The sequence below is a fragment of the Cydia pomonella genome, chromosome 10, assembly GCF_033807575.1.
Source record: "Cydia pomonella isolate Wapato2018A chromosome 10, ilCydPomo1, whole genome shotgun sequence".
Classification (NCBI taxonomy): domain Eukaryota; kingdom Metazoa; phylum Arthropoda; class Insecta; order Lepidoptera; family Tortricidae; genus Cydia; species Cydia pomonella.
The window spans coordinates 4,692,119-4,717,240 of record NC_084712.1 but is presented as its reverse complement, the minus strand read 5'-3'; the positions used below and the strand labels follow the sequence as shown (position 1 = coordinate 4,717,240).

Genomic DNA, 25,122 nt, shown 5'->3' with positions numbered 1-25,122 from the left:
TGTTTCATGTACATATATGAAACAGTGGATAAATACCTTTTAAGACAAAATTTCTTCTCATTCCCAGTCGGCAAGCATCTCGCTTTCCTTGACCTCTAATGTAAATAAGTATGAAACAGGCCATCTGTATCGCTTTCCTCGACCCGCTAAAGAGCCTCCACACTTCGCACGCGAATCACGCGCGAAGCTGCGAAATGCCAATGTGGAGCCCATTCTTTCATGTTGCAGATCTGATTTTTGCGTTTAAGCCCGATTTTTATGTTTTCTCGTACTCCTAACTTGAAGATACTTTTCCAGGCAGCAAGACGGCAGAGGAATTTTATCTTTGACATTATGAAGAAACCTGCACTTTGTCTGCTTCCTCGCTGAAAGAGCATCTTTGCTGTCGCTGAATGACTTATATTCCTGGTTTATGTATATCCGCGACTACCATATGTCTTATCGCATATTAACGTGATAAGCCAACCATAAATCAGAGACAGACTAAGCCGACCAAACACACGTGCCAGCACGTCCGTCCGGTCGGCGAATGTCAATCGGACACACTTGCCGACTTTCTCGTACGCACCCATTCAGGCCCTCTGTTGTAATACTTCTGAGAAAGGGCAAAAAACTTTCGGCGCGAGATCGGGCAGGTTTGGAAACGTGATTTCCCGTTATGGCAATCTTTATATCGATGAAGCAACCCTTTACTATGTTTTATTTATGAAAATCGTGAAATTGTACTACCAGTGCCGAAATATCCCTTTAAACGTTGTGTCATTTTCTGCTGGATGTAGAATTAATAAAGTTAAAAGCAAGTTTCTTAGCACTAGCATTTAATAAACGTAAACATTGACCCTGGTGATCCGGGAAGTCATAAATGTCATGAACAACTGCATATGAAACTATATAATGGTACTTAGGTATAGTGGTTTAATTTTCAATAAATACAAAATCATGTCCAACCCATAAGAACTTTAAACGTAGAATTCGTGAACTTGAACTTATCAAATTCTTCCGGATTCCTGCTGACCTGAAAACTGATACTATAAAGTAGTTTAACCTCTTGTCTGTGTATGATAAGATCCTCATCGAAGTTTCAGTCATCTTTTTGCAATTTTTCGGTAACGATTTTTTCTACCCTATACAACAACCGAGGTTCGAACCCTCAAATTTGGACTATAGATAGAGAGCTAGATTCCTGATATAAGTCGGGCAAGGAGCGTTCCCACTGGGGGCGGCGGCGTGGAACAGACGTGCGACTTGACCGCTGCGGTCAGCCATCTTTAACCTGCCGTATTATTACTCTGTATCACTTATTACTTGTATCAGTGGCCGGTGGATCGGGTTGCACGCAATCTCTGCCGGATGCGACATTAACCATGTTAGGGTCAAGGTTTCGGTGTTTGGATTGCTGCAATGAAGCTAGCAAATGTAAGATGTAATTGTGATGTGTGTATAATGATGATTTGCATCACCTACACATTCGGAACTTAGGTACATTTGATAAATTTCCGGTAAAGGATGTATGGAAGACTGTCCGTTTTAGTGATAAGACGATATGCGCAATATTATGGACTACTGAAATTAGTGTTTTGTGTCAAAAAGGCATTATGGCAATAGTATATTTCCTAACTTGATTGCCACTGCCACTCACGCTCTATTCTCTAGGTAGGTACGTGTTGAATAGAAAAAATTATGTACCTTCTACATTAATACGATGGCGACAGAAGCCGAGTGAGTCCTTGACACGCTCGCACTGAAACGTAAGTTATCGTGACCTCCATCTCATTTGCTTCACTCGTTTAATGCACAACACTTGCTTATTTCACTGCAACTCTTACTGTAAAATGTCATATAAGTTGTGTTTTGAGAAAGTTCCTCTATAAAGCCCTTTGATTTGATTATTCTGATTTCACAGCCTTCTGTCCTGTCGAGTTCATCGAGTTGTTATTTGTTTTATGAATGGTATGGTAATGGTATAAATAAATTTCTATTTGAGGATGATCTAAAGCCAGCATCTTACAGAGATCAATCGATGTGCTCCCAAACTATTTAAGTAGGTACCCTATGTATTTAAAAGTTTCGGACTACTTATATTTTACTTGCATAGGCAAAGCGCTTTCGTGTTTCGTTTCTAAAATATACTATGTTAACAGCGCTGTGGGTTATGGGCAGTGGGCACCGTACCTACATTTTAATTTATTTATTATCGTATTTGTATTATGGCTCAGGTACTTATCCTTCCTTTTCGGTTTCTTGTAGCTTGGCAGGTGACCGATTTAAAGCATGTTTAACTAACTGAGACAACGACCTACCTGTTGTTAACGGACGTCCAAAGGAAGAATGCATTAAGAACATCTAGAACCCACACGTAGTCCAAGCGTTTCAGTTTGATCGGCTCACTTGAGCGGTCATCATCATTACCAGTTACGAGCCGTCATTACCGTGGCAACAGAACTGTTGAGGAATTATGCCAACGCACGACAGTTACGTAGTTACGATGGCGAAAAAGTCTGCGGTCTGCAGCCGCTCGACCGATACAGACATTATACTGGGTACCCCCTTAATTGTGGGTTCCCGTTATCGTGAGCAGAACCAGCCTACGAAAAAAATAATTAAATACACTATGTCACTCTCACAATTATGAACAATCTAACGACACCTTCAATTCCTAATAGGTACGAGTACCTAACCGCTTGCGGTAAAATCCATTACAAAATAAATAGGGTAAGAAAAAAGACCTTTGCCTTTTTTCAAGATCATATGTCAGGTTCCAGGCATTACGACTATGTATATGTTGAAATTCAGGGGTCATTTGGGCAGTCTCCGAACCCAAAGCTGAAGTTGCTGGAAAATATAGGGCATTTAAAACTTTCTTTTGAGATCATTCCTATGCCCAATAGTCTCAACACAATTGGATTTCAGCATGTGTGTTCAAATATCCATATCCATACCAACGAAAGCAATCTTAAAGGTCTCTAACTTCTCATGGTACTTACCTTTTGCAAACAAGACATTGTCTTAGAAACTTTAGCGAGTCGCACCCACTTTCGAACCTTTAAGTCAATAATTGCAATGACCAGGCATGGGCACGGCGAAGAGGTGCAAAAGAAAGCGCCGAATAGGCGAGGAGATGTAATTGCCAGCGCACACGCACTGTCTGGCGACAATCGCGTTTGTTAGCCAGGCTCGGGGCACAGGCTCAAGCGGAAGTTATTTTTGTTAGCAAATAGGGTTGTTTCCAATTTTTTGAAACGCTTGTATTACGTTCTATATTAACTAAAAGTTGCCCTAAAATTCAACTTTTATACTAAGAACGGCTTTAAATATGTTAAATTAACAAAATATATTTTGACAGATGCTTTCGCGCCCAAAACGCTCTTTGAAAATTGTGTGACGTCACAGTTTACGGTTTGACACATAACTACATACACACGTAGAAGATACGAACTGTCAACTGACATTTGTCATTTATTGTTTATCGCCTAACTGTCAACAAGGGTGTCAACCCGAGAGTTGTGACGTCATCAGAATCTTCAATGACGTTTCGAGTTTGGTCACGTGACGTGTGCCAAAAGATATTTTAAATTCAATATTTACAAAAATATGGTCATTACAGGTCCCCTAAAAGTAGTTTAACATGCTCTTGTTGTCTGTACATATTCGTACATGTTTGTGATCGTCACGAATAAATATCTTTTACCTTTAGCTTTGTCCCTAGTGGTGGATTTTTGAACAGCTCCACGATAGTCGCTATAATCGTTTTACTTTCGGACTCGTCTTTCGCGAGTTAAAGCCTAATTTCCCATGCCTCGGGCCATAGTTTTATTGAATGTTCGTCTATAGTTGTTATGTAGTCGTTATAATATAATAGGCAAATGGTTACGTAGTTACCGTAGAAAGTGCGTGAGAACGCAGCAGCTGTTGGCCTAATGGAGTGGACATGATAGCCCATTGTTAATTTATTGGTTGCTAATTGAAAAACAACGTTAAACGGTTTCTTTTATTGCGAATAGGTTACATCTCAACGTAAAGGTTTATGGGTGCACATCTTAATTCAAAATTCAAAAAATTTATTCTGCAAGTAGGCCTCAATACTCTTTTAGAAGTCAATACAACATTTATAGTAACATCATATAGTGACATGAAAAATACATAACAACATTTATAATTACAACAGCCAATACCTGGGTAAACATTACATTATAATAATCTTACAATAAATAATTACTACAATACAATATAACTATATAGTCTCCATGGTTAAAAATACATTAAATCTGGAGATGTAAAAGGTCGCCAATGTCAGAGTACTAATACTAATAAGATTTGGAGGTGTAATGTCTCTCTAAGTGTCAAAATAAAAATTTATACTAAATAAATAAATCGCGTCTGGAATGTTAAGCTAGCAGTCTCATACGGAATACATAACTAGTATGTACCAAGACAAGAATGTTATACAATATTACAGAGATGTATAGTCTCCACGATTAAGACATTAAGTTTGGAGATTGTATAAGGTCCCCACGGTCTGAGAAAGATAATAATACACAATAATAATGATATTAATAAGATTTGGAGGTGTAAAGGCTCTCCAAGTGTCAAAGAATTAAAAAATTAAAAAGTGTATAAAAAACATGTTTCACGTCAAGAGACTGTTAAGCTAACAATCTTAAAACTAGTTACAGAATACATAACTACTATCAGAGATGTGAAAAACAGTTTATAAAAGTATTTAAATACAAAATACAAATACTTCCTTGATATACTATTTCAAATGCAAAATAAAAAATAGTTTTCAAATTAGTATTTAAAATACTAAATACAAAATAGGTATTTTCAAAATGCTTTTTTAAAATACAAATACTTTGCGATAAAAGGTACTCTTAAATAGTGAATACCTAGTCTGAATTAAAAAGTTAGTACAGCTCGGAATTTACAAGTTGGAAAGGCTGTCTTTATTCTTTAAAAATAGTGTGTATATCAGTCCTCTAGAGTGCAATTTTTGTGTCTCCTCATGTTTACCGGTTGAATGGATTTTTAAGTGACGGTTTTTAACACTCAATTATTAAAAGCATTAATTTAGATTTGTAATGTTTTACAGCTTGTATATACCTCTCGTTGGTTGGTGAAAATGGCTCGTTTGTGTTTCACCAGGGCAGAAAAGTTTGTTTACCTCTCGTGCCTTGAAACCCTTGCAACGCTTAAGATTCCACATTTTTAATCTCTCGTTACGCTTGTGGTCATTTGCGGCGTTACTAAACAGATTCACCGGTTCCATGTTAAAATAATAAATAAATAAATATTATAGGACATTATTACACAAATTGACTAAGTCCCACAGTAATAAGCTCATTAAGGCTTGTGTAGTGGATACTAGACAATGATATATATAAATATTTATAAATACTTAAATACATATACATAAGGTCGATATTTAAACGATAGATACAATAACAGCTTCGACAGGAAAACATAACTAAGTATGTAATAATGGTATTAAGCAAATGCGGATCGGTCCGCGCGATCTCGCCAACTATTACATAAACCCTAGCTAGAGGTTTTCAATAGTGGGTATTGTGTTAAACCCTGTTTCAAAAAATTCATAGAGCATAAATAACCTAAAAAAAAAACAAAACATAGAAAACACCCATGACTCAGGAACAAATATCTGTGTTCACACAAATAAATGCCCTTACCAGGATTTGAACCCGGGACCATGGGCTTCATAGGCAGGGTCACTACCTACTTTACCTAATAAAAAGTATTTTGTATTTTGAAAATAGAAAATAGGTCCCAAAAACTATTTGAAATAAAATACAAAATAGTTTTCTTTAAAAGGTATTTAAATACAAAATACAAAATAGGTATTTTGCATTTTGTATTTGCATTTTAAATACAAGTATTTCAAATAAGTCACATCTCTGACTACTATGTATCTAAAGCATTTAACCAACTGGAGACGCCTTGTCTGTAATTTTCTGCACAAAAGAGTGCCGATTTTTGCGGGGGAGTGGCACGTCAAACGGAACGTACAATTAGCCATGTCAGAAAAACGTCAGTCCATACAATAAGTATGACGTGGTATGACCGAGGTTTTCGACAGCGACAGAGAGCTCTTAAAGGCGACTCCGGTTGATTAAATTATCTAAGGTGCACATAGATCATGACTTTTGAAAAACAAAACTTAAACTACTTCGGACCTGACGATCAGGATTTCACACAAAAAAATGCTTAATGCCCCTAAAATTACCCCTAACTAAGAGTGGGCGTTTTCACTATTTTTCACATTACCTGATCTGATAGGCTGGTAGCCAATGGCATCAAGTTCTTTTTTTTGCTTAACGCTTTCTTTTGAACTCTTCTTCTTTTTCTTTGCCTTGTCCCTATTATTTGGGGTCGGCTCTCCTCGTTCTCATGCGCCAGGACCGTCTGTCCTGAGTTGTCTTTGGGGTAAGTTGGGTTGCAAGTCGCGGGTCACAGACAATAATTAAATGTGCTATTTCAACCAAAAGCTGTTTCCATAAAGCTTCAATTTGAAATTAACCTTATCGTAAACCGACTATGTGTGGTACCTTTTCGTAGAAAACTGTTTTACTTCCTTGTAGACGTGTCCGATATCGGAACGGACGTGAAAACGCTCTAAGGTTACAGGAAGACCCAAAACGCAGAGCCTTCAATAAACAATTCACAAACTTTGAACATAAATAACATATCTTAACTTAAGTATATTATATTAATTGAATGCAACAATGCGCAGTTAACTAAATAATACGTAATACTTAATGTCAAAATACACAAGGTTGTTAATAAAAATATTTTTTTGTAAGTTTCGGCTGGAGGCTATCGGATCGGTCGCTTGTAGGACAGGGTCAGCCAAGTGTGAGAAAAGCATAATTAACTATACATTGCTAAATGTGAGCTATCGCATAATAAAATGAACGGTCAGTGCAGAATTGATCTGGCGAAACGAGGGCTCAGCGTGAATATTATAAACTAACTTCTGCCCGCGATTTTACGTAAAATGAGGATTTCCATTGGGACCTGTTTGAATTGAATTAAATGGAAATAGCCTTAAACACTTAATTTTACATTTTCTTTTAGAGTTATACAAGTATCCACTTATTTCTTTATTTATGGTTTTACTCTTCTTCTTTTATTTTTTCTTTGTCAGGCTGTCTTTGACATATGCCTCCTCCAGGCGACGCCACTCCTCGCGATTTTTTGAGAGTCTTCAGGGAAGTCATCTTCCCATCTTTTGTACGGTTTGCATTGGGGTCTTTTCTTTCCTCGTGGGTACCATTCTGTGACATACTATGTCCTTTTGTGAGCGCATCATGTGGGACCTGTTTACACATTAATTAGTGTTTATAGCGAGTTCGTACATTTGCTACTTGTGTTCGTACATTTGCTGCAAATGTAATGAACTCGCAACCTGTGGTTTAAAATTAACGGCAGTAGCGCACAACAGGGTGCATGGCTTGGAAAATAAAATACAATTCCAAACCAACAGCAGTTTGTAGAGCCCCGCACAAAACTGGTCGCGGAGCCCTTATGAGATCACTTCAGTCTTGCAAGTCGGTTAAATGCATTTTTTATAAACGAAACAAGAAAAAGGCCCCTCGATGTTGACGTCAGCAATCAGCATTCTTTTGAGCTACGTTGATAAAACGAAGTAGAATATTTAATTGCCTTGATACATTTACATATTGCAGGCACTAAGCAATATCATTTTGACAAGCCATCTTTTTCGCCTAAAGGAATTGTCACTAATCTAAATTTAAAAATGGAAATCTCGAATTAAAATAATTTGGTTATTTCCAGTCAGTCCTATATAGTTTCTTCTCTGGATTAGAAGGTCTGCGGCAGTCCTATAGTAATGCTTAGGATGTAACCGAAAGCGCTTAATTTAAGATGAAAGAACATAATTATTGACTACTCAAAGATTCTTTACAGAGCACAGAACCCCAACGTTCTTGATAAAGTCCGATAATGAACAGCGCAATACACTAATTTCATGCTTTTCGTGCACTCGATCTTGTGATTGTAACAATAATCGTTCATTACGCGGTATCAGATGTTCATTACATTATCATTATGCAAACTTTGTTTTGTAAATAGAATGGACTGTGAGTTTGTTTAAATATGGAGATAATTAAGTACGAGTACTTAGCGTTTTTGTGAAGAATAACAAGCATGGAGTATCATAAACTGCATCGGGCAAGGGTGTGTTCGCTATCTACAAACAAGACGTGTGTAGACGATGTCTCAATGAGTGACAGCTCGACAAGTGCAGCGGCAGAGGGGAGAGTTTCTCGCGTTTCCGTGAACGCGGAGGAAAGTTCGTCGCAGACTCGCCGGCGTCGATGGAATCGATTCAAGTTTTACGGCGCGAGATATGTGTCATCAATTAATTATACTCGTTGAATTTTGATTACGTGGAAATTTACGTCTAAACTCTTATGAATTTCATAGCAGCGTGTTCGCATAGTTCCATTTCAAATGTATCTATTTGAATTAATGAAGAGGGGGAAAAGGAGGAGAGAAGTGTTAAAGTACCTTCATATTTAATATAAAGCGTACACGTTTTGTATAGCCTGTTAGTATGGATCGTGAGTCCAAGCTTCAAAAGTTCGATATACCGGGGTTTTCGAGATAAATCGAATTAATTAGGTCTCGAAAACCGGGAAACATTTACTAGACCTATAAGTCAATTTTCCGGATCAGCCTAAGGTCGGTGGTTAGAACTGTTAGAAGGTTATCCATTAAATACTGCGGGCAACCTAGCTGTATACAGTAGAAGTAAAATACTCGTAACCTAGTAGCCAAGGTTTGATACAAGCCGATCACCCTAATTAGCCAACCTAAATCTTAACTATCACCACATAGTCTACCTACTTGGCGCAAATTACTACAGAGTTGTTAGGGTTAAAGGGTTACTTGTATTGTGTCGTTTTGAGATTAAAGTTCCAATACTATGATATTTTTATGAAATTAATGTTTAACTCGTGTGAAAAATAAGTGTACAGCCTTAATACGTCAATTTATACAGGTAGAGTCTGTGCGGAAAGAGAAGAGTCGTAGAATGTATTGGATCCCATACAGTTCCAGACTTTTCTATTTCCGCACATACAGACTCTAATACGTAAATTATAAATGGTGAAATAATGAATTCTAGGATTAATTAGTCAAGCAAGATACCGGACGAAAACACGTAAATCACAGCCGAAATAACGGCGCTGCTATTGAGCATCCTGAATTCCTGATCGAGATTTCTAAAATTATTGCAATCCACGTCCGCATGCCTGCCCATCCGGAGAATCGATAGCTTAGCGATTATCTTGGTATTTAAGTCATAGTCATCACAAACAAGTTATAAGTTAAGTTTGTACAAGTATATGGTAGGTAGTCAGACCAAGCTAACTCTTCATAGCATTGTCAATGGCAAAGTGTGGCAATGTCACCATGAATGCCAAATTTCTATGAAAATATGACGTTTCTTGCGGCACTTCCTCATATTGTTTTATTAAAGTGGATACAAAGTTAGCGTAGACGGACTCTTGATGACCGAGACTTGAGGAGAAAATGTTCGGAAGACCGACAGACATGGAAGTTGATCCAGCGATATTTATTATTATTTATTTATAGTGCGATGTGACGTCCTGTAAGGGCACAGCAAAATACAATCAAATTTTAACGATTTTTGTTTAATCTTGGCCTGACCTTATTAATACAACCTTTGTCACATTATTAACCTAAACATTAATTTTGTAGCCGCCATCATGTTTCGGAGCGGCCAACGTGTTCGCAAATAAATATCTGAACAGCCTCTAGTATCAAGACTTCAGATATTTTGAGCATCTTGGCCGCTTCGAAATATCTGGTCACGACTGTACAAATTAATATAATACATGTTCCACGACCAAACAAATTCTACCGGAACAAAACTACAAACTCACCAAAATACAAATGAAGACACAAACTACGAAAAATAGTAGGATGAATTACAGGACAACACACTAAACAAACACCTACATAATATGGGTAAAACGGACAGCCCCATGTGCAGAGCGTACATGGAAGAAGAGGAAACAGCGAAACATATTCTCCTAGACTGTAGACAGGTAGAAGGATGCCGGAACAAATATATACCTAGGGACTCCGTGCACACTAAAGGAAGTAAAGGAGGCAGTTAGCAACCTGAAGACACTGCTAGGTTTCGTGGAGGAGGTGGGGTGGCTAGAGTAGTGCTACCTCGTTTTCACGCAAAATGTCACAATCGGAAAATGCCCAGTATTACTAACTAATACATGCTCCAACTCAGCCGCTCATCACGCTTTTCAACTTCCAACTAAACTGTCACAAAAACCAACTACAACATTATTCAAACTCGTACGCAAGCGATGATTTAACCAAGGAACTCCCGATCACGCTATCTCCCTCGCGTAAGTGAGCTACGCAATTTTTTGTCGCGTTCCCGCGTATTGTGTACAGTTTTTGTGTGACTACACTCGTGTTCTCGTGTATGTGTTCTCAGGCTCCAATTACGAACAATTAAATAGCTGCGCTGCACCAAACTAACCTATAAAGTTACGTTTTCTAATCGGAAGGAAATGTTGATTACCTTTGTTGGGAGGCAAAGGAACTTATTATGCTTTAATGTTGGTTAAATTGTTTTAATGTTGTAACACTTGTTTTCTGTTAAGTATTTAAAATTTTCACTAGTACGAGTAATTAAGGTCAATGTGGAGAAAACCGTCTATAAGGGAAGAACGTCTACAAGCTCGTTCGTCGCTTTTAACTCTGACGTTTACTGACAGAACTTGACGTAGGTATTCCATTTAAAGGCCGGTAGAGCAGAGTGAAGCTCTTTTTTTTTAGGGTTCCGTAGCCAAATGGCAAAAAAACGGAACCCTTATGGATTCGTCATGTCCGTCTGTCTGTCCGTTTACTTATGTCACAGCCACTTTTTTCCGAAACTATAAGAACTATACTGTTGAAACTTGGTAAGTAGATGTATTCTGTGAACCGCATTAAGATTTTCCCACAAAAATAGAAAAAAAAAAACAATAAATTTTTGGGGTTCCCCATACTTAGAACTGAAACTCAAAAAAAATTATGAATTTATAGGATAGGTCTTCAAAAACGATATTGAGGTTTCTAATATATTTTTTTTCTAAACTGAATAGTTTGCGCGAGAGACACTTCCAAAGTGGTAAAATGTTGGTCCCCCCCCCCTGTAACTTCTAAAATAACAGAATGATATAACTAAAAAAAATATATGATGTACATTACCATGCAAACTTCCACCGAAAATTGGTTTGAACGAGATCTAGTAAGTAGTTTTTTTAATACGTCATAAATGGTACGGAACCCTTCATGGGCGAGTCCGAGTATATAGTCAGCAATACTATTACTTTAGCACCCCTGCATGTAAAAATGTTCGCAGGGGTGCTTAGCTAATAGTTTTATGTATACCAATACGCGAGTTCTTGCCCGCTATACATTTGACGGTCTTCCCAGCTATACATTTTATATGCCGATCTTACTACTTTAAAAACTGAAATATTGATTTCACTTTTTTTCTGCCATAATTGGTTCTGTTACGTTACGTCTGTCTCCAATAGTACTTCTAGGTTCACGTTCAAATTTTACACAATTGAGACATCTCTTCGGAGATTTCTTTTTGAGATCACTTGTCCCAATAATATGTAGTACATTACGATACAAGTGTGAAAAGTAGGAAATTACCTATTCGCACGTGTATAGTACAACATTTTACAGTACATATGGCATGTGACCCTTTAAATTTTCGATATGGGCACGTAAAGTGCAAAGTGCTAGTTGTAAAGTAGCACCATATGTACTGTAATAGTACATTACGTTAAAAGTGCGAAAAATAGGAAATTTTGAAGGAATTGGGGATAAATTAAAACACGAACGAAGGGAGTGTTTTAAATCGAAACGAACGAGTTGCGAATTACCTATTCGCACATGTATACATACATAGTACATATGGTCCTTGAAATTTTCGTCATAGTTACATAATGTGCTAATTACCGCACTAGGGCGGTAAAGTAGCAACATATGTAGTGTATAAAATATTTCACTGATTGCCGCCAGAAATCTAATATCAAATAGCACTGATTGTGTTTGCTTTTCACACTGCTTTGCTTAAGTTGTTTTAAACAGCCGCTTTTACGCATTCCGAGCACATCCGAGGCGTTTTTCCAACGTCTTACTTAATGATCGTCCGACCCCGCCTTAATAGGATTAGCGCGGCTTGCCAATTACTCATTGTCTATGCCCACCTCGCCAAAATACATTGAGCTCTGTTAGTAAAAACTTTAAGCTGTGGATTCGAGGCCAAACCATATTGCAATGAACTTTGACAGGCCTGATTACACTGGTTAATCTAATGTTTATTTTTTTACTTGCAGGTATGCAACTTAATGTTCGCGTATTACGTGACTCATATTACCTAAGCGGTAAGGGTTTTAATGCGACGGTCGGAGGATGGCTAAATTTGTTTGAGACGACATTTTGAATTTTCAATGCTCATTGTTGTGATTCGCTGGGGGTTAAACATGTCGTCCCACAAGCTTATTGTTAGTGAACGCATTAATTGTTGGCCTACGCGAAACTCTTGCGTAAGAGGTACCTACAGAAAGACGACTTATAAAATGTGGTACTTACAGTTACATGTTACATAGCCATACATTTCATGTTCACAAAATATTTTTCACACAGTTCATTTTTAACCCTCGTCGCAAAAAGAGGGGTGTTATATGACTTATATGTTACGCCAACCGCATCTAAATCGATTCACCCGGTTAAGAGATACGGTGCCACAGAAAAACACATACACATAGTTGTCAAACATATAGCCGGTTTCCGTTTAGAATTAGAAATTGTCCGTTTTTTTCCCATATCGTAATACTTTTCAGTGGTCCACTTTTCGGTCAGTTATAATGGTTTTACAAAAGATGATGCCAATGGCCATGCGAAATGGGTGAGCAAAAGTCGGAAAGTGGACTCTGGGCTTCGAAGCATTGGCTATAGATGCAACTGGGAGAAACTAAAATTACTTAGTAGCTCTGAGAGCTCTATACCTCACGAAGCCTCATGGCTCCGCCATTTTGAAACAAAAAGATACCTTTGTATTTCTTATTTTTGTACAATTAAGAGTTTACTACTACTACTAAAATCACAAAAGAAAAAAAACTGTAAATTACACATAATTATCGAACCTACTCACAAAATTTCACGAATATGAAATATGACCTGTAGACGAGCATATCGTCGGGGATAGTGCAATACCGCGCAACTAACAAAGTCGTAAGAGTTCGAAATTCAAACAATGTTCAAGGTAATTGGACTTTACTGCATTTGTTAGTTACGCGGTATTGCACTATCCCCGACGATATCGGGACTTACAAAAGCATTTTTATACAATCTAAAACAGAGACTTGCGCTAAGCTCGTTCAATGGGACAAAGTTCAATTTTTTTTTAAAGGTTAGGATCTTCCAAGACAGTAACTAGATAGATACATTCACAAGTGAGGCAATCTCAATGCATAATTACTTAATTATAACGAGTATAATGACACAGTAGGTCGCTATAACAAACCTCCAAGCTCATTACCGGCCGTTTCGCCATCATTCTAGCCGGACTGGTCGGATCACAAGTATTACCGGCTCGTTATGAAATGCATAACTCACCCGTTTGGTCATTGGCTACTTTAATTGTGAACCCGATTATTGAACAAGCAAATTACGATGGACTATTCTGTCCGCGACTTTGACTTTGTCTAAAATCATAAAAACCATGCGATGTAATTACATAAGATATATGATATTTTGAGTCGCGAGGAATTCCCGGGACTCAAAATATCTACATAACAAATGTCATTTTAATATGTATTATTGGACAATAAAGAGTTTACTACTACTACTACATATCCACTTAGTCTAGTCGGTACGGTACCCTACCTACGAAGTAGGACGTCCCGTACCGGGATCGAATCCTGGTAAGGGCATTTATTTGTGTGATATCACAAATAATTGTTCTTGAGTTATGGATGTTTTCTATGTATCTAAGTATTTATATTTGACTATATATTATTATTATTTTTTTTTTTTTTTTTTATTTATACAAGGAATTCCAACAGCTTTAAAAAATACATTAAACTTTTTTGGTAGTAGTACAGAGCCAATTACAGGAACTCACAAATAGAAACTGTATATATATATATCGTCGTCGTATTATATATATATCGTTCTCTAGTACCCACAGCATATGCCTTATTGAGTTTACTTGGGACTAAGTTGATCTATGTAAATTATATTCGATTAGATATATTTATTTCGTAAAGAAAAAGACAGTATTTTACAAAAAAAGATAAAATAGCGGCTTTCACAAAAAGATCGTCAACTTAACATTAGAACAGAAATAAAATGTCCTATGATAAGTACTTACTTATAGTTTGTATAATTTGAATTATTGTAATTATATTTTTTTAAATAATCTGTAATAATAATTTTAAATAATAGTTGATTTTACACTTATTCATTCAATATTTACAAGGTCATACCAGAACAATATAATTAAAACAAGTACTTATTGATTTAAAGCCTGACCAGTAATATATCATCACGCGCCATATTGCGGAATTTCATTGGAACTAAATTTTTCATAATAAACTTCAAGGCTGGACTATCAAAATGGCTGCCAACTTAGTTTGGTCTGACTTTAAGATGTAGTGATTCATATAAATCAGTATAAATCTGCTTTGAAGGAAGGGCTTGATGGCTCATTAAAACTTGAACCATCTTTTTGATTACCCAAGCAAAGATTCTCGGAATTAACGTAATACAAACATCGCATAGGTTCGGCATCATCCGTCTAACCCGTCAGGTGCATAAGGCAAGTCTTCGGGTCAGACACGCTTGACATTTTATTGAAATTCCTCTCTGTTTGTTAATCAGGCTCAGAAAATCGGGGTTAACATAGTTGGAAGAATATTCAAGAAACAACTGTTTAAAATGGCATAATTGCCATAAACCATTAACGTTCTAAGAATTTTCTTTGCTTGTTCATTTACCATGAAAGTAAAATTAAACAATGTTACAAAATAGCCCTTCGTATTGATTGGATTAATATAACATCTTGAAAAACAAGGCTTGACGTAAGGTCAATGCGGCCAAATCCGTCTGAGGAAATTCCGTACACGAGCGTATTTTTTTTACTGTAGAAAATAGAGCCGTCCTCCTTTTGACTGCTGAAACTAAAAGAAATTCTATTGTTTAAAAAAACGCTCATGTACGGAATTTACCGCAGTCTGATTTGACCGCATTGACATGTTCATAGTAGATTGTTAACCAAGGGATGAAATGGTGCCTATCACCCTAGTTAAACACTCTACTTTTCATTTCGAATACGAGGAAAGTAAAATACTTGTGCATATTAAAAACAGAGCTAAGTATAAACTTTAGTATTATTTCTTGAGGGTACTTTCAATTAACAATTTAGATAAAAATATCGTTATTTATGGAATGGTGAGTTAATTATCAGAATGGAAATTGTAAAACAAATCCATTGGAAACCAACATTTTAATTGTTTATCGTAAAAAAAGAAATAAAACGTGCTTAGAAACTACAGTGCTCTAGAGCAGATACGTATCATTTTCTGCACACTTTTTAGAACAAAAACGCCCCACTTTCAGAGCATGAAAAATGATTTTTTAAAGATTGAAGTAAATAGAATAGAAAGTTCTTTATTATTTATAATTTTTGTTACATACAAATATGTCCGCAAAAAAGGGGTGTGTCCTTAATGTAATATGTCTTTTAAGATCTATACATTTAGTTTATGTCGTGTAGCCACAGGATTGAAGTAAACTCGACTATGCGTTGAAATCTAATGTACCGTAAATGTGCCTATGCATGTATTTTTAGCTTTGTGTATGAACGAGAAAACTACATTTTAACTCCTTATTGTTTCTCTTCGGATATTATGATTGGATAATATTAATTCGACGACTCGACTATCGTTAACTCGTCCTATTATTAATACTCTTATTGACAATTTACTGAAAGGGTATTTAGCTACTTTTAATTTGTGATTTGGCAAATCGTAAATTACATTGCTGCGTTTTTTTAGTAACATAAATGAAGAGCCGATCCTTCCGGCCGATATTTTTTGACCAAGGCGACCTCTTCAACTCCTAATGTTCTAACATTCCTTTAAACGGAAAATTTTATTCCTAAAAATGACCGGCTGAACTGACGGGGTAGATTTAATAAGTGTAAATCAGGGATTTACAGTTCGCCAATCTTGGGGCTATTTTACACACAGTATTACATTAAATGATTAGCCTATCGCATTGGAAGACAGATCGATTTCACAGTTCACGGACTAATAATATCCGATAAGTATTAAAAAGCGTAAGCATTCTAACGTAGTTCATTGTCTGTTATTCTATAGGGACCGTGCGCGTTGGAGGGTCTGCCATCTTGTGGTCTGAATCGGAACCATAAACAGGCACATTTACACGTCAAGTGTTTTCTTGTGCATAGTAGGTTCTGCCATCTTGTGGGCTACATCGGAACAAAAAACATCACATTTACGCCTCGCGCCAAAAATCTGACGACTCCTGTGCTGTCACCCCGATCAGCCAGTCACCTCAACATTGGCACAGAATTCATTCCCGCTTTACGTAAGCCGAAGCAAGCCGCTAAATATTGAACAAAAGTAACACAACAATCCGCTATTCGTAATGTCTGTCATGTCAATCGCAACCTGAATGGTAACAATGAATATGTAACAGCCTAATCGTTGTTTAATGAATGTTGGCAGCTAACTTTGAAACTGGTAAATCGATTTTGATAAATAAATAGACGATGTTAAATGATAATGTCTTAGACTTGTTAGAATGTAATTTTTTTAATACCACGTCGGTGGCAAACTAGTATACGGCATGCCGGATGGTAAGCAGTCACCGTCGCCTTTGGACGCTTGCAACTACAGGGATGTTACATGCGTGTTGCCACCCTTTAAAAACCTGTAGAGTCAGACCAAGATAAGTTGGCAGCTATTTTGATAGCCCAGACGGTGCACGGCACGGGTTATTTTAAACGTCAAACTTCTATGAAATTATGACATTTACTTGACACTTGCACCGTCTGGGCTATCAAAATCGCTGCCAACTTATCTTGGTCTGACTCTATACTCCTTTTTTGAAGAACCCCATATTGTAGCCCATGGGGACAACCTCGGCAGGGAGCTCATTTCACAGCCAGAGCGTTCGCTGGAGGAAATTCCTCTGAAACCGCACATACATACATATATATTATAGGGACATTCTTACACAAATTGACTAAGTTCCACAGTAAGCTCAAGAAGGCTTGTGTTGTAGGTACTCAGACAACGATATATATAATATACAAATACTTAAATAGATAGAAAACACCCAAGACTCAGGAACAAATCTGTGCTCATCACACAAATACATGCCCTTACCCGGATACGAACCCAGGACCATCGGCTTCATAAGCAGGGTCACTACCCACTAGGCCAGACTCTACCTCTAGGGTGTGAGGATAAACCCGATGGACATAGTAATTATATATTGTCTAGCCTAATTAGTTCAGTAATTTAGTAATTATTTACGTAGTTATACACAAATATTACCATGGTAATTGTGAAAAATGTGGAAGCCCTCAATTCTTGATTGGTATTGTAAAGTACTTACATACATAAACACGTCAAACTAAGTTGTATAATCCAAAACAATTTTAATTTTTTTACAGTGAAAAATTATAAAGAAAAAAAAATTAAAAATATTCGAGATATTCAAATCGCGACCACGCACAAATAAAAACTAAATAGCATGAAGCATGTCGCCTGAGGCAAGTATAGTTATACACATTATAGAACGTCTTATGTTTCCAGATACCTGATTCGTGTCCACACGTTCTAGAATTAGAACCATGGACAGTGGGACAGTCTAACGGGAACTGCTTACGATGTATAATTTGATGCTTCACAGCGTGGTCACTGCCACTGATTAGCTATTCTTTAAAGTTTTGATACTTATCTGGTTATCTGTGGTATGGGGTAATGACATCGTCGGATTTACATGCAAATAGATCGCCAGTTGACAATCAAAATTGGGGGCCTAGCCAAGGTGGCAATCGATGATAGAAAACGCCATTCAAAACTGAAATAATGTATGAAAATAGGCAGCCCGATACATTTATACTTTTCGTTTGGCCCCCTGATGTAACAACAAATATTTAAAGCTTGGTTACCTATATGTAGTACACTAAGGCCATGTAGTCCTGTTCCTATCCCGATGATATCACGCAAGGGTGTAGCCAGCCAGTGAACTGGGGGGCAAGTTGATATCGCAGAGGGGCATACATTGTATGTAATGATTGTTGTCACTGTATTGTTGTTGAGCTCTAGGGGGCAGCTGTTTTCGTTAGAAGTTTGCATCGTAATGTATATCATATATTTTTTTTAGATTTTTCATTCTGTTATTTTAGAAGTTACGGGGGGGGAGGGGACACACATTTTACCACTTTGGAAGTGTCTCTCGCGCAAACTATTCATTTTAGAAAAAAATGATATTAGAAACCTCAATATCATTTTTGAAGACCTATCCATAGATACCCCACACGTATGGGTTTGATGAAAAAAGATTTTTTGAGTTTCAGTTCTAAGTATGGGGAACCCCCAAAATTTATTGTTTTTTTTTTCTATTTTTGTGGGAAAATCTTAATGCGGTTCATAGAATACATCCACTTACTAAGTTTGAACAGTACAGCTCATATAGTTTCGGAAAAAAGTGGCTGTGACAGAATCGGACAGACAGACGGACATGACGAATCTATAAGGGTTCAGTTTTTTGCCATTTGGCTACGGAACCCTAAAAACACACGACCCAAATATTTTAACCGAATTATTGTTTTTGTATTAGTTATGTTATGATTATGAATCAACCTCAATAGCAGAATAACTGCGTTCGGTCGCGCTCCACTCTTCGCTCTGTATTGTCAACGCTTGCAGAGTGTTAGCTTCAGACGAACCAGTGTAACTGGGGGTGTAGTCAAGATAACAACCGTACATCGACAAACGACGAACGAAAAGAAAACATGTATCGGGATGACGGATGTTACGAAGTCACCTGGCTGTTTAACATTATTTAAGTTTGATTGGCGTTTTCTGTCAACGATTATCATCTCTACTAGGCCAAGTGCAAACTTTTTCATATTATCGTTCGGAAAATTTTACAGGAAACAAAGGAAGCTTTCATGTTGGAAATTGCAAACTTAAACTAGATAGGATTTAGGGCTATAAAACGATCCTGGGAGATCTTTTTTATTTAGTCGTAACTACCAGAAGTACCAGAACATTCATTATTTTTTTTTATATTTTTCGACAGGCAATGTATTTCGTACATCACAGTTAGTCACTTGAGACACTTGTGATGACGCGTCATTAAATGCGACATTTTGAGTTAAAACAAAGAAGCAACAAAGAAATTGCTTGCTGAATTGTTATATGGAAAAATAAAATTTGACTGTTTTTTTATAAAACCTATGAAAGTGCCTTAAAGCCTAAACTACCCTTTGGATATGCGGTCATATCAAAAATACACGCTGTATAAAAAGTTTACGAAATTATCATATCATATCATTTATTCCATTGAAATCATGTTCATGTACATGATTTATTCCAAGTGGAAAAAAATTTCAACTTTGTTCCATACCGTATGCGCTACATGTTGATGCTGGAGTGAAAGATCCGGACATGAGTTCCATGCATGAGATCAAGGAAGCCGCCCTGTGCCCCTGCGGAAGTCCGGAAGAAATTTTAGGTTGTCACCCTACATTTCTTCTACCCTATCCCGTATGTATACTGTGATAGCTATTTGGTTGTTATGCGTTATCGAAACTTAAATGTATACTAGTCCTTCTAACACGAGTATTCAATAAGCAGTAGGAATGATACCCTCGTGTTTTTGCGGCGGCGGTGGCGATGGGGTATTGCGTGTGGATAATTTGGCAAAAACGCGCGGATTGGCACCGCTCTTTGAGAGGTGTCTGCTCTAAAGTCTGTTTAGCTAGTTGCAAAAAATATATCTCGATGTGATAGGTTTTTGTTTGAATGGAACTGCTAATTGGGGTTCTTTTTATAAAGATGTGTTACCACCGGTATAAGTGCAAATCTCTATCTAACAAGTGTAACAACCATAACAGTTCCAAATAAGTCTCTGTGTTGTTTGTGCAAATGTTATGTATTTATAAAGAGGCCGAGGGGTGCTCTTCTTACAAGCTGCTACGTTTCCAAACTGTTGCAACTATTAAATATGCATATTTAAAGTTACTATAGTAACTTTGTGTTCCTAAAGTAGGGTAGGGATTGAACCTACGTCTGCGGGGTTCTTTTGCGTGATTACCGATCCCGGGCTCCCGGCCCTCGCGGTCACCGACGTCAACGTCATCGGTCCATATGTCCCAATTTCCTGCGTACAGGTATTCAAGTTTAAAAGGCTTCTTAGTTCTTACCTTAGTCATCTTTCTAAAGGTTGCCCGTTTTTTTGCGTGATGATGGCGTCATAGATCAAACATGCACTTACATTAATACGAATAAACATACTCTTAATGTTGCTGAAATGAAATATTGGTATCGGATAATAGCAATAAGACATCTTTGAGTGAACGTTTTTCACTGCGCTTTTCTGCTTAGCTCTCGCACTATGAAATGCTTTGAGAATTTACACAGAATGTAAATAAATGAATCCATAGGAATGAACCTAGTACCAAGCAAGGCAAGTAGAAAAATAGTTTTCAATATTTTCAATACTCCCATAATATGCGTGAAAAATTATTTTTTTAGCTGTTGTTATTGTAGACTCCAGGCTTTCTAGCAGGGACACTAATGACCACGCAACTTTCTAGCGTACACCGGCCCTTTATGGCGGGAAATTATTAGAATAAATTATTGTTTGCTTTCTACCTTTCCCTGCCCGTGCAGCCCATTGGTATTTATTTATGAAAATATTTCGAATAAAACAAACAGCGAATTATGTAAAAGTATGGATATTTGTGCTGGTTATCTTAATTTAGGATGGAGAATGCTGGTGTTTACGAGTAATAAATATCGGAATCGCGACTCTGAGGGTTTTGTATCAACATCAATACATAACACATCGTATAATTTACGATTATTTCTTGTTAATTGTTATATAAACAACAGCCAATCATAAAACCCACCCAAGCTTAACATCAACTTTATTTTTGTATTTATTTTACTAGTTGGTTGTCCAACCTCTGTATGTATTTCCTAACTTTATTTGCAAGAAGTTAATTTTAGTTGTCAAATTGCCTGCTAGATGTCGCTATACCATGTGTTGAAAATCCTAGATCGCGGTGTTAAGATTTTTCCGAGAAACATGACGTCTGGCCGGTACTAAACATTGTCAAGCTTTTATAACAGTTGTGCCTCTATTGAATTTATTACATTATTGTATAGTCAACAAGAGTACTTTTATTTTTTGGGCCTTTTTACTTTAGTAGTTTTATGAGTAGGCAACAAGTCTACAATTCAAACACATTGACTCTAGAAGTTTTATTTTGTGTTATAGCAACGAGAACATTCTTGAGTGTCAGATTGAAATTATTCACGCATTCTAATTCTCGTATTCGTAAGTTCTGATGATACTGCAAAATATAAACAACAGCCAATAAGCTTTTTACGACGCTCAAACTTGTTTTCAGAGAAAATAAAATCTCAATGTATTCAGCTCAACAACCAAAATGATTGTCTTTGACACTATCAAGATAATTTATTGCAATGAGTCGCGAGTCGTGAAAGCAACGCGCGGCCGGCATACGACTTCGGTTAACTTCCTAATCGCAAATGCGACAGACTCACCAGTCCTTCCTTTAGAGCCTGACCTTCCTCGCCTATCTGAATAATATCTGTAGCTAACTAAGTGACCTAAGTGCCTTTTGTTTTGCGATTTGACTGCAAATTTCTAAAAACGTATATCCTAGAATAGAATAGCGTAAACTTTCTCGAGTACTTTGTAGGTACACTATAGCCTGTTTCTCCGGTTTGGCGAATTGTAAACTATTTTGGTATTCAACAAAGGTGTGGATCCACATCTGGGATTGTCTCGGCGTTGCCGGATTTCGATGAACTCTTTGTGGGTCGCTGGTGTGTCGAGACCGATTTGGAAATGTGAACTTGACGGCGCGACGGTGAACGTTTTATGCGTTTCGATCAATTTGGTTCACACTTTACACAGTGCAATGACATTGTTGGCAGAGTTTACGTTTAGAGTTAAACAACTTACAATTAAATGTATGAATTCTCTAATATGACTCTCAGTATAGGGATTGCAATCAATTGCATATTTTATACAATTTTAATTCGGCTTGCAAGTATAGTAAACGGTCGTCGATTTTAAACTAGTTTTACTGGAAGTAAATTTTGCTCGGAGTTCGTTCTTGATATTAGTGTGTTTTGCGCTTAATACAGTATTAAATCTTTGAATATTCTATCAGTTCTATCAAGATGATTAATTTCTTTCCAGTTGTTCTCTCTCTCACGTCAGTCACGTCTCAGGATCCTGACCATTCGCCCCTGTAGCCCTCTTGACTGTGTCGCTCCAGCGAATTGGAATTGGTTCTTTCCCGCAATCGCCTTCCACATATCCAGAAAAAGACAGATAGTGCCGATTAGAGTTGTAAGTTAAGTAGACAACCGTCTGATAACGGAACTAAGTTTGGATATTCTTTCGTGCAAAATAGGTTTTTAACTTTTGAGAAGAATTAATAATTTAACCATATATCGATATTCAAAAGAAGCGCAAATGTTCCATGTAATCACCAAGTTATTAATCATACCTAGAACCTACCAAGCAAATAATTAAATAGAAATTGATGACATTGCCAATTCGCTCCGTCAGTGAATCACAGCTTATTGTTAAGTAACAGAGGTAAGACTGGCCATTAGTTTCGGGGTCAGAGGTCGGAGGCCGAGTCATCATTTATCCGCGTCTGGTTTATCACGTGAGATACCTGCTGCATTTGGCTATGTGCTGGATTCTGGCGCCATCCTGGCTGCCATGGACCACAGAAAGTTATCATTATTGTCAATTAATTACATTTCGATTCCTAAGTCCCGCTGCTGGAGTATGTCATGCGAAGGGATATAGTTATTTTCTATCTAATTACATCAAGTTTCTGAACTCTCTTTCAGAAACTAGGTTCGATATTTTATGAACATTGCAGAATAAACTAAAACCAACGTGCAACGTAAAAGAAATGCAATGTAGTTAACAGAACAGTCATATTGTGCTTGTCGATTATAGGCCCGGTAGAAACGGCCAAGACGGAATGCAAGTGGAGATAATCATCGGACTCAACACACAAATATCAACGACGCTTAATTGCGGAAAGAGAAAAGTGAAACGACATTCGGACATGGCAGGTGTGAAGTTATGACGATCTTACTTTTGGCGGGTTGCTAGTGAGATAAAACGACATATTTGTATATGAGAATTTAGCTAATTGCCATAATGAAATTTCACTGTGGCTACAGTTTTTAAAAAGGTTTGATTTTAGAGAAAACTGGTTGCTCACTCAACGTTTCCTAGCGAGTTTTCACTTTCCATTGCTAGCTCGTATGGCAAGAAATTCACTCCAGTCGTAGGTATCGATGTTTTAAATTCGGAAGTTCTATATGCTTCCGAGCATTTGTTTATAATTTTTCATCTTTTATCCTTTTCTCTTTGTAAAATTCCCAACGTGTGATGAAAATTACCCGTGTTCAGTAGTTTTAAAGTTATAACATGTTGCATCACTAAGTTATAAAGTGTGAGTGACTCGAATCGAATCGTCTTTATATTACTTTTCACCACACCAACTGGTAAAGGCCCACTTGATTGTTCAAAAACCAAAGTTGCATTTTATCCACATGTGGGGCAAAGTAATCAGATGCAAATTTTGAGGTGTTTCCTTATGTTAGCTAGTAGATAGATAGCTAGTTTTTTTTATTACGTTCATTTGGATTTGATTTCATTTGAATTTTTTGGTATTTCATAGTTAGTAGTTTCCTCGTGTTGGTGTGGTGAAAAATGTTGTGTTTCACTCGGAGGCAAAGTTTTTTCAATCCTCGTGCACTGAAACCCTCGCAACGCTCAAGATGCCACTTCTCGAACGTCTCGCTACGCTCGTGTTTCAATTTTGGAATCTTTCGCTTGCTCGGGTATCAATATTAGCGCGAGCGGTTAAACAACAACTTTGCCCCCTTGTAAAACAAATAACTATTAATGAATGCGAACTTCTATTGTCTTCTTTAAATGTCAACAATGGATTATTGCATTTTCGCACCTCACTACATGAATATTAAATTGCAGTAAATGTAGCTAATTGTTGAACAAGCAAACTGAACCTGCTAGGAATTTTTATTAAAAATCCGCCTCTTTCAAAATTGATTAAATATGTAGAAATCAGTTACACCTCACTTACCAATATCGGTAGTTTTGATCATACGGTGGAACACGCTACACATACTAGTATCATGCAGACATATAAATTTACTGCTTAAATCATAACCCTTTCGGAAGTCGGGAAAAAACATGTTACGGATACCTAGACAGTACGGAGCGAGTCTGTCAAATACATTAGATACCTACATACATTAAGTAAAAATATTTACTGCAAATAGCAGGGCTGCCAGTACTTAAATCTTGATTATACAGTCCAACGTCAAAAATTATACGAATTTCGAACGAAACACGATTATACCCGACTTTACATACATTAAGTAAAAATATTTACTGCAAATTAAATAGTGCAAAATACTTATAAAATGCCAGAGTCCACCAGAGTCCTTTAAAAATCTACTGAACTTTTAAAAACCCATATACAAAAATAGAACAGACGTCAATCTACGCCAGAAATCGACCTATTTCTGATCCGTTGTTTAGCATAGTGCCACCATTACATAATCATTATCACACTCCTAGACGTGGCTTATCGAGCCATTCCGCAGCCTTTAGTAACTGATTATTAGTAAATATGGGTGATACGATAAGTTTTCACACATTGCATATTAT

At 37.1% G+C, this 25,122-nt stretch overlaps 2 protein-coding genes across 3 annotated transcripts in view; one reads left to right on the top strand and one right to left on the bottom strand.

Moving 5' to 3' along the window:
• LOC133521898 (protein BUD31 homolog) overlaps positions 1-24,631 on the bottom strand; it is a 39,016-nt gene extending 14,385 nt beyond the window's left edge. Inside the window, exon 1 of the mRNA XM_061857016.1 lies at positions 24,533-24,631. The gene's annotated coding sequence lies outside the window, so the exon portion shown is untranslated. The remainder of the gene's footprint in view (positions 1-24,532) is intronic.
• LOC133521882 (unconventional myosin-XV) overlaps positions 1-25,122 on the top strand; it is a 153,028-nt gene that overhangs the window by 10,837 nt on the left and 117,069 nt on the right. The gene's annotated exons all lie outside the window — the stretch shown is intronic.